Genomic DNA, 15,433 nt, shown 5'->3' on the forward strand with positions numbered 1-15,433 from the left:
TAAATGGGGATGAAACTATCTACTTTCAGGCCTATCGTAAAAGAGTCAGTTTGATGATACATATAAAAGAGCTTAGCACAATGCTTGGCACATATTAGAATACTCAGAAGAGGCAATTTTTTTTTAAATCACTATGTACCCCATGTTGATAAATAATATATACATGGGGTACATAGTGACATTTTGATACATATAATCTATAGTGATCAGATCAGGGTAGTTAGCATATCCATCATCCCAAAGATTTATCATTTCTTTGTGTTGGCAGCAGTCAATATCCTCCTTCTAGCTATTTGAAAATACATGTGTTAACTATAATCATCCTACAATGGCATAGAACACTAAGAAGTGGTTGTTATTGTAAAATGTTATGATCTGCCTCACCCCAAGCATGAAATATATGAAAGCAGAACAGAAGACAAAGGAATCTGAGAACTTGAGCAGGCTGGGTATGGTGGCTTACGCCTGTAATCCTAGCACGTTGGGAGGCCAGGGCAGGTGGATCACGACGTCAGGAGTTCAAGACCACCATGGCCAATATGGTGAAACCCAGTGTCTATTAAAAATACAAAAATTAGCCTGGCGTGGTGGTGGGAACCTGTAATCCCAGCTACTTGGGAGGCTGAGGCGGAGAATTGCTTGAACAGGGAGGCGGAAGTTGCAGTGAGCCAAGATCATGCCACTGGACTCCAGCCTGAGTGACAGAGTGAAACTCTGTCTCAAACAAAAACAAACAAACAAACAAAGCGCTTAAGCAACTGCTTCAAAGTCCAGAGAATGATAGTGGATGGGGGGCAGGGGAAGAGGGTGAGTGAGGAGCCACTTTTAGCTAAAGGGAGAGCTACTGACGTAGGCCTTAAATTGAGCTGGAGCAGAGGGTGGAAGAAGAAAGAAGAAGGAGGCAATGTTCTCCAGGCCCCCACCCCCTCAATGTAATGTCCAGGACCCCAAGGCAACTCCAGCATGGGTGGTAGGGGTATGAGAATAGTGGTAGAGGACACTTTAATGTGCACTTGAATCACCTGGGAATGCTGTTTAAAATGCAGATTCTGATTCCATAGATGTGGGGTGGAATCTGAGACTCTGCATTCCTAATAAGCTTCCAGGTCATGCTAATGCTGCTAATTCAGGGATCATATTTTGAGTATCAAGGATATAGAAAATAACCACTTATACTATTTCTTATTGTGTAATGATATTAAAAAAAACCCCATTCGCCTCTTAGCAATTTTGTGAGGATTCCATTGGGGAAGAATATTCCGTGTGTTTGGAAAAAATATTCTGATAAATCACTTGGTATTGAGGTGTAGGTGGGATGACTCACCAAAGCATGCATTGAAATAGTAACTGAAGATCTTAAACTACTTTCTCAGGAAGGGGCCCATTGACTCAAGGTCTTTTTGTCTCTGCTTCAGAATGAGAGGGGCATCTGGGTTTGAGGGCAGAGCAGAATGGCTATCTGTAGGAGACGGGGAACAGTGTGAATGGGGAACTGGATGCAGGGACCCACATTGGAGGAATGTCTATAGAGATATTCAGAACTCGTTTGCTTGACAGTATGCTCATTTTTCTTCATCCCATCCAAGGAATACTTTGGATTGTTCAGCAGTGCTTTTGTGTATGTAATTTTCCTTCCTTCCTTCCTTCCTTCCTCCCTCCCTCCCTCCCTTCCTTCCTTCCTTCTTCTTTCCTTCCTTCCTTCCTTCTTCCTTTCTTTCCCTCCCCTTCCCTCCCCTTCCCTCCCCTTCCCTACCCTCCCTCCTTCCCTTCCTCCCTCCCTCCCTCCCTCCCTCCCTCCCTCCCTCCCTCCCTCCTTCCTTCCTTCCTTCCTTCCTTCCTTCCTTCCTTCCTTCCTTTTATTTCTTTGCAGGGGGAATGGGTTTGAGGAGATAGATGAGGGGACAGCACACAGCAGGATTACTCTAGCCTTGAAGGCTCTTGCTTGGTTTTCTTGAACAGTTTCTGGGTGGTAGGGAGTCAGGAGGAAACAGTGGGACACATCCCACCTTCTATTGTTGAGTATTCTGACTGTACTGTTATCAAAATCAGTAACTGAAGCAAAGAACAATAATGTATTGGAAAATATCTTCAAACTTGCAATAGGTTAAAAACTAAATGGTCAGGCGTGGTGGCTCACGCCTGTAATCCCAGCACTTTGGGAGGCCGAGGTGGGCAGATCACGAGGTCAGGAGATCGAGAGCATCCTGGCTAACACAGTGAAACCCCGTCTCTACTAAAAATACAAAAAATTAGCCGGGCGTGGTGGTGGGCACCTATAGTCCCAGCTACTCGGGAGGCTGAGGCAGGAGTATGGCGTGAAGCCGGGAGGCGGAGCTTGCAGTGAGCCAAGATTGTGCCACTGCACTCCAGCCTGGACCACAGAGCGAGATTCTGTCTCAAAAAAAAAAAAAAAAAAAAAAAGGAAAGGATTGACAAAAACAGAGGGGAAGACAATGACATGGGAGACAAGAGAAGAGGCTGCTTAAGAAAAGGTTAACAGTGCCTGGGCGTTTTCCCAGAAAACAGGAGGTGAAGGAGTAACACTCTCATAAAATCAAACTCGATCAGACATATTCAGGCTTGCTTTATTTCAGAACTTACAAGCCCATGACTCAAGGGACTGGCACTAATTTTAAAACAGAGTTATAACCTGGGTTCCATGAAAGGACTAAAGAGGTGTGTCCTGGAATCTCCTGAAATCATATGTGAAATTTATGTCTGTACATATACATATCATTCTAGGGAAAGGCTACTTATCTCTCATCAAATTGCATATCCAATGGTGATATTAAAATGGTTAAGAATCACTGACTTCAAAATTAAAGCTAGCTAGAAGTCCATCTTCAATAATCTTGTCTATGAAAACAATGAAAAAGTGGAAATGACAGGAAACTAGAAATTTTGTCACTAAGAAATCAAAGTAATCAGTCCAGAGTTACATTATCATTATTTTAAAGTAGTGAAGTCCAGCTAGAGGATGATGAAATGTTGATAACTGCTTAGAAAAGTAAAAATGGGCTGGGCATGGTGGCTCACGCCTGCAATCCCAGCACTTTGGAAGCCAAGGTGGGCAGATCACTTGAGTCAAGAGTTCACAATCAGCCTGGCCAACATGGTGAAACTCTGCCTCTACTAAAAATACACACACACACACACACACACAAAACAAAAAAAACAACAACAACTTAGCTAGGCATGGTGGTGGGTGCCTATAATCCCAGCTACTTGGGATACTTGGGAGACTGAGGCAGGAGAATTGCTTAAACCCAGGAGGTAGAGGTTGCAATGAGCTGAGATCATGCCAATGCACCACAACCTGGGCGACAGAGTCAGACTCCATTTCAAAAAAAAAAAAAAGTAAAAAGAAAAGGAAAAATGGCCTCCCTTGATGCTATTCAATAGAAAATGGTGACCAGGCTGGACACAGTGGCTCACTCCTGTAATCCCAGCACCTTGGGAGGCTGAGGCAGGTGGATCACAAGGTCAGGAGATTGACACCATCCTAGCCAACATGGTGAAACCCTGTCTCTACAAAAAATACAAAAATTAGCTGGGCGTGGTGGTACATGCCTGCAATCCCAGCTATTCGGGAGGCTGAGGCAGGAGAATTGCTTGAACTAGGGAGTCGAAGGTTGCAGTGAGCCAAGATTGCACCATTGCACTCCAGCCTGGCGACAGAGCGAGACTCCATCTCAATAAAATAAAATAAAATAAAATGGTGACCAATTATTCTCAATGTCCATAGTAAATGACAACAAAAGCTTGACATCAGACATAAAATAAATTCAAGTTAGAGCAGTTAGTTTTGCCCCCCAAAGAGCACTTGGCAAAGTCTGGAGATATTTTGGTTGCCTTAACTAGGGCTTTGTACCTACAAGTGGGTAGAGGCCAGGGATGAAGAAGAGGTATCACCTTCCCAGGCACCAGTACCAAAATGACTGAGGAGTTACAGGAGATTCTTCTTCTTTAGCTAGAGCACCAGAGCTGGATTTCGGTAGCAGCCACCACCAGGTATCTCAGGCTGCTTACTGGAGGCCTAAGAAGGCAGGTGGATTGAAATCTCTGTAAGGATCAAACATTCACACTAAAACACTGCAGTAAATGAGAAGGGGAAAAAGAAAATCACGTCAGCACCTCAACAAAATACCCAGACCGCACGCAAGACTCACCTCATTTTGGAGGTCATGTAAATAATTATGAGTCAATGAATACATTTATATTCTACTTGTAAAAAAGTGCCTTTTAAGGGAGAAGATGTGACTAGAGTTTAATATGCTGAATTACTAAGACTTAAATTCATGGGCACAATTTGTAAATGCATGAACATATGCTGCATAAAACCCTTAACATTAACCTTTAAGTATGTTGGAGACATGCAATAAATGCCCCTTTACTTCTTAATGAATAATTAGAAAACATTTTACACCATTATAGACACTCTAGATTCATGGTTCCGAATTTTTAAGTCAGCAATTAGTCATCTACGTGATATTCAGTGCAAGAATAGCACTCATAAATAATAGTGTATTTTCCCTAGCCAGACTGATTAGGTAGCTAATTATAGTGCTAGCTATTGCGGCTGTGGTCTCCAAGTATAAAGATATTCATAATAGTTAGACATGGCTGTATTTGGCATTGTTTTGTTATTGCTATAATACAGGGAGAGCTATATGAGGTTATAATTTTTCTCATTAGTGGTGAAAGGAATGGAAAATGTGCTTGCATAAGTCTGTACTCGGTAAAAACAAATGTAGAGTCAGATATGCAAAATTAGGTTTTCTTCAGAACAATGAAATGAATGCAGTGGGCTTCCTTTTCTGAAAGATTTTGGTATAAGATATGAAGCTGACCTTTTGAATGGCTATGAATTGTTTCTCAGATATATTTAAACTGACTTAAAGGTAAATCTTCCTTCCACCCACTCAACAATACATGGTATCACCAAATGAAAGCTTGACAGTTACAGGTTTCCTGTGCTTGTTGTTCAAGAACTGCGACCATAAAGAATTCTTCTATATTTGACGCACAGATCCCAAAGCCTAATGCCATGTTTCCTGAGAGAATGAAGACTCACGACGACCCCACATTGCTCCTTTAATCCTTGAGCTAGGGGCTCTGAGATAAATAATTTTTAAAAATTGAATCAAGATCTCCTAAATGAAAATCTAAAAATCTTCAAGCCATCCTGGGCTTTATGCACTCCTTGAGAAGAATTCTCGGTCCTCAAAGTTAGCAATCAAGGGGGTCATAATAAATTTAGAAATAAATTCAGTCAAAAACTTTTTTTTCTTTTTTTTAAATAGACAAATTTTCCTGGGATTGGGCCTTTAATGGAACTGGGTTCAGCAAATCCAAATTCTGCCCCCTACTGGCTCACTCAGAAAAACCATTTTCTGTTTCAGTTTTGGCAGCTCTGTAATTAGGGTAATAAATTCAAACTCAGGCCCACTGGGTCATAAAGGTCGTAGAAAAGATAATTATATCATTGGCAGTAAAAAGCGAATCAGATTAAAACAGAGCCCTTCTTACATGTTTAACAACAGTAAAAGAAAAAGATCATCTCTTAACTAATCAAAGTTAACATTACTAAAAATGGAGAAACTAACATAATATACCTCCTGATATGATGTATGGAGAAGGACAGCAATTACTTCTTTAGTTTTCCTGCCAAAAATGCATAACCTTAATCTAATCACAAGGAAACATCAGCCAAATTCAATGTGGGGGACATTTTACAAAATAACTGCCTTTTAATCTTCATAAATATCAAGGTCAGAAACAGAAAGAATGACTGAGAAACTGTTCCAGACTAAAGGGGACTAACAAAACATGACAACTAATGCAATACGGGATTAGATCTTGGGCTGAGATCTAATGGTTAGAAAAGATATTATAAGGCAATGGATGAAGAGAGAATATGGAATGTGGGTTAGCTAATGATACTGTATCAATGTTAAATTTCCTGGTCTTGATAATCACAGTGTAGTTATATAAGAGGATATCATTTTTTTAAAAAAGTAAAATATACACTGAATATTTAGTAAGGGGCAGAGTGTCTCCAAACTTACTCTCAAACGACTTACTCTCAAAAGCCATAACTAGAGTTAGAGCTAGAAATAGAAATAGTAATAGAAATAGAAACACAAATGTGTGTGTAGAGAGAGACAGACAGGTATGTATAGCAAATGGAGAAAACAGAAAACGTAAGCAACCAGTGAACCTGTGTAAAAGAGATACAGAGTTCCTTCTACTATTATTGCAAAACATACAAATTAATTTATAATATAAAAAAGACGCCAGGCTCGGTGGCTCACGCCTGTAATCCCAGCACTTTGGGAGGCCGAGGCAGGTGGATCACGAAGTCAGGATATTGAGAGCATCCTGGCTAACACAGTGAAACCCCATCTGTACTAAAAATATAAAAAATTAGCTGGGCGTGGTGGCGGGCGCCTGTAGTCCCAGCTACTCAGGAGGCTGAGGCGGGAGAATGGCATGAGTAAACCCGGGAGGCGAGCTTGCAGTGAGCCTAGATCGCGCCACTGCACTCCAGCCTGGGCGACAGGGCGAGACTCTGTCTCAAAATAAATAAATAAATAAAAATTAAAAAATAAAAAAGACTGCCATTGATTACAATAAACATTTTTGTACACCATTATGCAAGTCATTTTTTTTTCTATCAGATCTTCCACAGTGGGATTGGTGGATCAGGTAAAACTCCTTCACTTTTAAAAATAAGTTAAGATCCAAGGTGTGGTGATTCAGGAAGAATAGTGATCTAAAGAAGTAGTTCTGGATTTTTTTCCAGTTATTTCATTCTGGCAAAGGGCATCTATGCGTAACGTACTCTTGTGTGTTTCTACTTATCATTATAAGTACCTGTAGGATTGACTCAGAGAATGGGGCTATGCTGAGGTGCTCCCTTGGGAGATAGCAGAAGCAAATAATTAATTCATTCAGAAACATAAGAATGTCATGAATAGGGTGTCCCTTCTCCCGTAGTTTTAATACTTCAAAAGATGCTGCATTTACCAGGTAATTTGGGAGAAAGAAGAAAACATTAAAGTCTGGGACAAGATACAAAAGAAAAAGCTGGAACTGTCCCCTGTCAGAATCTAAGGTTTGGGGCCATACTGAAAGGTAATTGACTTCAATCTACCTTCCCCAGAAGGGGTTACAGATACCAGCGAGGTGGAGAGGAGGCAGGTTCTACTCAGACTAGTGCATCCCTAAGATCCCCTGGGAAAGATATACATTTGTTATTATTTTTTAAAATTTTATTTTAAGTTCCAGGATACATGTGCAGGATGTGCAGGTTACATAAGCAAACGTGTGCCATGGTGGTTTGCAGCACCTATCAACCCATCACCTAGATATTAAACACAGCATGAATTAGCTATTTATCCTTATGTTCTCCCTCCTCTGATCCCCCCGACAGGCCCTAGTGTGTGTTGTTCCCCTCCCTGAGTCTATGTGCTCTTATCATTCAGCTCCCACTTACGAGTGAGAACCTGCGGTGTTTGGTTTTCTGTTCCTGTGTTAGTTTGCTGAGGTTAATTGCTTTCAGGTTCATCCATGTCCCTGCAAAGGACATGATCTCATTCCTTGGGCTGTATAGTATTCCATGATGTATATGTACCACATTTTCTTTATCCAGTCTATCACTGATGGGCATTTACATTGATTCCATGTCTTTGCTACTGTGAATAGTGCTGGAATGAACATACGTGTGCATATATCTTCATAATAGAATGATTTATATTCCTTTGGGTATATACCCAGTAATGGTATTGCTAGGTCAAATGGTATTTCTGGTTCTAGGTCTTTGAGGAATCGCCACACTGTCTTCCACAATGGTTGAACTAATTTACATTCCCCCCAAAAATGTGTATATTTGTAAGAATATTAACAGTACCAGGTACTGGATGTGTGTTTCATTGTACTAAGTGCTTTACCAAAACCCTATTGACAGTACAAACCTCTATCTGAGTTTCCTACTCTTAATGGAGATTTTTAAAATGTGATTTTTCCCCAAATTTCAATTAAACATTTACACATCTGGTAGAATAAACTGAACATCTCAACCCACCCCAGCCCAACACACACACACACACACACACACACACACACACACCCCCTCTTAGAATGGAAGAAATCTAGCAATGAGGAAGAAACTACTTGAACCTGGTGCCAGGTGACACAGGCAGAGTGATTTTTCAGTTATTGGGTAAAACAATGAAAACAGGATCAGAAAAAAAGTCTATTGTTATTAATTCAAAAGAAGTAGAGTTAAAGCTATACCAATAAGAGAACACACCCCCTACTTAGACTAGACAAAGCAACCTTTGGAAGAAATTGCTTTTCTCACAGATAAATTTGATTGTCTTTAAGGAATTTCTGAAGGAAATCTGGGGGCAGGCTCTTCTGGAGGTGAAGTACCCCCCGTGTCCCCACTGTCCCTTCCACCAGAGATGAGTGTATCTATGAAAGGGGGATCAGAGGAAGCTTTGCTGGCCTCCAGGTAAAGCCAGAGGCAGCAGAATATTACAGACTGAAGAGGTGACTGGGTCTAGGGCTTTCTATCCTGGCAGGGACAGCGAGCAGAGATAGAAAGGGAGAGCGAGATGGAGAGGAATGACATCCAAACAGAGGAGAAGAAGAGAGGAGGATAAGGAGACAGAGAAATAGGCGGGAAGCAAGACTTTGTGGAGATACTTTCTGAAAGGCACCAAATGTGGAGAACTTGTTTCCTTTTTGAGACATAAGAAAGGGCATTAACTTTTTAAAAAAGGTACAATTCCAGTTTCTGCCTCCAGCTCTCTACTGCTTTGGGTCATACATGAATCTTTCAGAAAGACCATGATCTAAACCCTCTCCCAGTGGAGTCCAAGGAAGGTAGAAAGTTGGGATAAGGAGAGGTAGCCTCATTGTATAGAATGGGTATCTGTCCTGTCCCACAGTGGACTACTGGGTGGGGAAGAGCCACCACCAACTCTGGATCTTCCAGCCTGAGAGAAATGTGATTTCCTAACTCCCTTGACTTCTCATGGGTCACCACAGATATCTGTATGAGGCCAGAGAGACTGGGCACTCCCATGGGTATAAGCATATAAACGTTACTTGCAGTTTAAGAAGTTTATCAAGCACCACTGGATATGATGGTGTGTGCCCATAGTCTCAGCTACTCAGGAGGCAAAGGCAGGCGTATCACTTGAGCTTAGAAGTTTGAGGCTGCAATGAGATATGAATGTGCCACTGCACTATAGCTTGGAAGTCTGAGTGAGACCTTGTTTAAAAAAAAACAAACAACTTTTATCAAGTACCTAATGTATAAAAACAATGTCTGGGTTTGGACTGCCGCAAAGTCTACTTGTGCTGTTTCCTGCACATAGTCCAAAGTATTGCGCCCTATGCATATTATGCATGATTGCTCTCAGTACGTAGAAATGATTGCATACTTCAGCTGCAGCTGCTGCTTTCCCTCTCCAATTTTATTCTCCACAATTTGGAATGTTTCAGAGATCTTCAAACATGTCATGATCCTTCAGGCTTCTATACATGTCTGTGGTTCCCTCTACCTCAAATGTCTCTCTTTTCTCCTCTGCCAGAAATGTTTTATTAATCTGGGTTTTAGCCCATTGCAGCACATAGTATTTGTTCAGGAAGTGTTGATGGAATGACAGAAAGAATGAATGAATAATTCCCTTCTCCACTGTCTTAGAACCTTCTGTATGTGTCACTCATTTGACTTATCACACTGTGTTGCCTCTTACTTATCTGCCACAGATTCTTGATGGCTAGCACTGTTGCCTGGGAGGATAAACCAATAGAAGAGTGCTTGAAATATAGCAGATGTTCAACAAATTATTGTTGAATTGATCTGAATTGTTCACTCACTCTTGGACATCTGCTTATTCACTGCACTTGGACACCTGTATGTCTGTGTGTGGTGTAGTCTGTGTGTCTTTCCTCAAACGCAGGTGTTTTTATAATATGGCTTTCTGGCTTGACATGATATGATTGTCCTGGGCAGAAGTCAGCATACTTCCAGTGTCTAGGACTAAGAAGTATATTTGGCTGGTTATTTTGATTTAGATTCTTCTCTTGAACTCCAAATTTTTAGTTAGTTCAAGATCCAAGACCTTTGGAAATGCAGACTCTAAAGGACCATATTTCACAAACATGGGCTTTTGAGTTCCAGCAGCCTTTGGAAGTCCTACATGGCTCTATGCACTGTGGGATGTCCAGGCAAAATGAATCCCCTTCCCTCACAACCTACAAGTTCTGGGCTGTGAGTCATGTCACTCCCTACATTTGTACAGGAGGGAAATCCAGTACTTCCTTGAAGGGGAAGAGATATTCATGAATGAGCAACCTAGATGAAGGCAGGATAGCAGAACTGTTAGGAGAATTGATTTTGAAGTTAGCCCTGAGGTTGAATCTTATCTTTTCTGCTTGTCAGATGTGCAACTTTGGACAAGTTACTGAACTGCTCTTAGCCTCAAATAATACCTATGTCACAGGGTTTTCCTAATGATTCAGTGAGTTAATGCACATCAAACATGCAGCTCAGAGTACGTACTCACTAGCTGCTGGATCATTCATCCAATTCACGCTTACGGAGGCTTTGGCACCTCAGTCGGCTTAAGTGCTCTTACTTTGATTTTGTATATAGAATCCCCTTAAAATAAACAATCTTTGGTACCCCCACCCTATCCCCTTTTCTTCATTTTCTGACTTCTTGAAAAATCTAAGAGCTTAGCTTTTCCAAATGTGTGATCTGGAACATCTCTTCTGTTCTAGGAGCAGCTTACAACCCCAAAGCTATCTAAAGTCATTTGGAACATTTTGGCCATTATTATTTCAAATACTTTATTCTTACTGTCTTTCTTCTGGGACTCTAATTACATATATGTTAGGTCATTTTATATTGTACTATGAATTCTGGAGGCTGTTTTATTTTTTGTCAGCTTTTTTTTGCCTCTCTACTATTTTTATTTTATTATTATTATTATTATTTTTATTATTTTGAGACGGAGTCTCACTATGTCACCCGAGCTGGAATGTAGTGGTGCCATCTCAGCTCACTGCAACCTCTGCCTCCCAGATTAAAGTGATTCTCCTGCCTCAGCCTCCTGAATAGCTGGGTTTACAGGTGCACGCCACCATGCCTGGCTAATTTTTGTATTTTTAGTAGAGACAGGGTTTCACCAGTTGGTCAGGCTGGTCTCCAACTCCTGACCTTGTGATCCGCCCATCTCGGCCTCCCAAAGTGCTGGGATTACAGGCTTTAGCCACTGCGTCCGACCCTGCCTCTCTACTCTTAAGATAAACCCTGGAGGTAAAGCTAACCAGGGAAATTTCTCCCAAAAGAGGATGGCATCCTTGACGTGAACAGCTTTTCCCAAGTTCACAGATTAAGACTTCTATCATGAAACTTATCTTTGAATATTTTTTCTTGCTTATGCCTCTATGAACATAGAAGTGGAAAAGGGGTCTGTTATGTGCACTTATGGGGTATACTTTTACTTGTGAAGGAGTTTGCAGTCAGTCTTATACGTGGATAACCTTATACTTTGATAGATAAAAGACAAAGGCCCAATGCAGGTAAGAAACTTTAATGGTACACGTGTTGCCTCATAATCAGTCAAAAACAAAACATTGGTTTACTCCTCTTAACCCGCATCATGGGTTAAAGAGAACATTGCCAGAAGGCCTTCACTCTTCTAAAAGGGCATCATTCGTTAGGTCCTTTTTCCACGGTTTAAAATAAAAAAAGCAATGATTAGAAATGTATCCCTCATGATAGGTTCTAGAGCAAATTCTGCTGTAAAGGCTACAGTTACACAACAGACTTTTAAATTCTCTTGTGAAAGTTATGCTAAATAATAGAATTAGCTAAACAGAAAAGTACCTGTGCAGCTGCTGGCAATTGTGGCCTATGGGGAAATACATCAAATGAAGATTATAGAAATTCAGTGGTAGGGGATTGATGAAGAAATTGCTTAGTCAAGTGAATAAACTCTTTATCTAGCTCATTCTTTGATCTATTTAATTTTAGGAGGTTTGGTTTATGGGGACCCTGGATAAGGAGCATACTCCAAACTCTTGGTATTATCCTCCCAATAGTCACAGTAATAGTCTCCCTGCTGCACTGTATTCTCTCAAAGATTTTAAATACTTGCATGCAGCCCTCTCTAGAATGTCATGTAGTCTCCCTCCAATTTGAATGACAAGAGCTGAAAGAAATGTGCAACCATGAGGACACCGTGACCTATGAATGACATGCTGAAATCGGAAACCCAAAATGATGGCAACTGAGAGTGGCGCTAAGGCCACAAGTTTTGGTCACACTCTCACCTAAGTAAGAATCTGACCAAAAAGAGGAGGAATTAAAAAAATAATTCTGGCAGGCCATTGTTTTGGATTAAGCTCATACACTAGGCCCCCACAAACCAAACCAAACCAAACCAAAATGGAATTGCTCATGCTAAGACTTTAAGGAAACACATAGATTCTAGAACAGACCAGGTTTTGTTTTTTCCCTCCTGCAAATCTCTATAACAAACATTTCTGACAGCATAGGTATCCACCCCCTGAAGTTCCCATTAAATCTTTTAACCAACTTCATTTCCTGTTGCCTAGAGACCATCAAGCTTCAGATGATCATGCAACAAAGGTTCCAGCCAGTTCCAGGGGAAGACACCACCCCTGACCATTAAGGAGCTACCCTGCCTCCACTAGACGGAGTAGGGTGAGAGTTCTGTGATCCTCAATAGGGAGGGACTATGCCCCAAGCCAGCATGAAGCAGTTACAGAAAAAAGGCCATCGGTCCCTCTGCCTCCCATAAAATTTATGGGCATCATGTCTCTCAGTGGGGAAATGAGGCAGGAAAACAGGGTCTGGAGGCAGGGAACATGAGGTCAATTCACACTTTAGCTATGACAGGAAATATCCTCTCCATTGGGCGTAGGGTCAAGTAAATGACTTTGTAACTTTATTTCGTCCTTTCCATTTACATAGGGCATACCCCAAGTACCAAATGGCATCCTCTAGAGGTTATTTCAACTCCCAAAAATTCTGTAACGGGATCTTTTAGCTCCTATGCTCAGGCCGGCTCCCACACCATGGAGTGTACTTTCAGTTTCAATAAAACCCTTCTTTGTTTGTGCGTTTTGTCCAATTCTTTGTTCAACACGCCAAGAATCCGGACACCTTACACCATTAACACATATACTAAAATTGGAATGATACAGAGAAGATTAACATGCTCCTTGCACAAGGATAACATGCAAATTTGTGAAGTGTTTCATTTTAAAAAATTATAATTTTTTTTAAAAAGGAAGAAGAAAATGAAGAAAAACTAATAAAAATAAAAACAAAGATAAAAATATTCCTGGCTACACACAAAAGATTTGGCTATGAAAATGTTCATTGCAGCCCTATAATACACACTTGTAGACACAATTTTTATTATTATAGTGAGGTAACTGTAATATAGCTTACTAACCAAAGCTCCTTCTGAGTAGGGTGGTTAGAGGAGATTCTATTTTTATTCTCTCTCTATTGTTTTTCTCCCTTAATTTCTACTGTGGACATGTGCTGTTACAGTAAGAGAATAATCCAAATAAGGCATTTAAAGAAGGGATAAATTCCTCACCCCAGAGGTAGTTTGTCACTGGTTGGCTGTGAGTGATGAGGCAGCAAAGATGCCATCAATAGATGGGAATAGGGATCTCAATATATTTGTGTCCTAAAGCATTCTCTGCTAAGTGTTTCATGATTGGTACAGATGGTAAGTGGTACAGGAGATTAGAATCTCTCTCTGGATGGGCTCAGGGTTGGGGTGAGCCTTGTGGACCAGGAAAAAGAACTACATTTTCTTTTTTTCTTTTTCCTTTTTCTTTTATTTTTTATTTTTTATTTTTTTTGAGGTAGAGTTTCGGTCTTGTTGCCCAGGCTGGAGCACAATGGCACAATCTTGGCTCACTGCAACCTCTGTCTCCTGGGTTCAAGTATTTCTCCTGCCTCGGCCTCCCAAGTAGCTGGGATTGTAGGTGCTCACCACCACACCCAGCTAATTTTTGTATTTTTTAGTAGAGACAGGGTTGTGCCATGTTGGCCAGGCTGGTCTCGAACTCCTGACCTCAGGTGATCCACCTGCCTCAGCCTCCCAAAGTGTTGGGATTATAGGTGTGAGCCACTGCGCCTGGCCAAGAACTGCATTTTCTAGAAGCCCAGGCTAGGTCTGAGGTTCATGAAGGAGTCTAACATCTATATTGCTTGGAAAATGCAGCTTTTAGGTTTTAGGTATCAACTTCTATCTTTGGGGTTGGGAAAATCCTTGAAACTTTTAGCTGCAGAGGGAATCCATGAAGAAACAGAATGTGGGAAATCCAAGGGATTACAGAAACAGTCCTGCAGGCAAGCTGCAACCCATGAGATCCTAGCCACTAACAATTCACAGTATATAGTAAACTGTTCTGATGAGTGTTAGGAGATTTTTCCTTTTTTAAGAAATTCAAAACACACTTCAAAGTATATTGCTCCATTATTGTTTTACAAGCAACTTCTAAAAGGCTGAGGCATCTGCCCTTGGTTTCTGCTCCTCTGTTGGGCAACATTATGAAGCTTGTATAGCTGAATGCTGACAGGTGAGTTGAAACTGTGACAATGACAGTTAGGAGCCAATGTTGTGCAACAGCGTCTGGCTCCAGGTTCCCAGTTTGGATCTCAAGGAAAGGAAAGTCTTTTATCTGATATGTTTTGGATGTGTTCAGGGGCTGGAGGTTGAGTGGGTGGGAGTGGGAGACATGGGACGGTAGGAAGAGGAAGACACACGACTCTGTGGATATTAACCAGCTGGTGAAGGAAATTTTTTAAAAGGAAATGGAATTTATTACCTAGCCCTTGAATAAGCAGTAAGCTGGGAGACCATGATTTAGGTTAGGGGTAAGGCAGTGGGTGACATCTTGCTGTCCAGGGAAGAAATTAGAGAGTCATAAAAATATTTTCATGTATATATATTATATATAAAAAGGAAAGAAGTTATATGTATAGAATATATATATTAAGGAAAGAAGTAAGGCAGAAAATGGAAGGAAGGAAGGAAGGAAGAAAGAAAGGAAGGAAGGAAGGAAGGAAGGAAGGAAGGAAGGAAGGAAGAAAGAAAGAAAGAAAGACAAAGAAAGAGGAAAAGAAACAATTTCAGTGCCACTGGCAAACACTCGACCATGAGTAATAGTACTTGTTGAAGAACACAAAGCTGATATTGACAACTTAGAAAATAAACTTTTATCTTCATTTGGAATTTCTAGAAAGTTTTTTTTCCAATGAAGGTGAGTCCTGGCTAACGGAACAGTATTATCTAAAAAGTAGTTCCATTTCCCCCCCTCTGGCAGCATTGCTATTGTTTCAAAAGATCCCTCCATGATG

The 15,433-nt window shown here is 40.9% G+C and overlaps 1 non-coding gene across 1 annotated transcript; it reads left to right on the plus strand.

Annotated features, from left to right (window-relative positions):
- Positions 1-13,212: 13,212 nt before the first annotated feature.
- On the plus strand, positions 13,213-13,317 carry LOC126938236 (U6 spliceosomal RNA). Its single transcript, XR_007720047.1, has one exon. It is a non-coding gene; the product is annotated as a U6 spliceosomal RNA (small nuclear RNA).
- The last annotated feature ends 2,116 nt before the right edge of the window (positions 13,318-15,433 follow it).

The sequence above is a fragment of the Macaca thibetana genome, chromosome 15 (genome assembly GCF_024542745.1).
Source record: "Macaca thibetana thibetana isolate TM-01 chromosome 15, ASM2454274v1, whole genome shotgun sequence".
NCBI classification, from domain to species: domain Eukaryota; kingdom Metazoa; phylum Chordata; class Mammalia; order Primates; family Cercopithecidae; genus Macaca; species Macaca thibetana.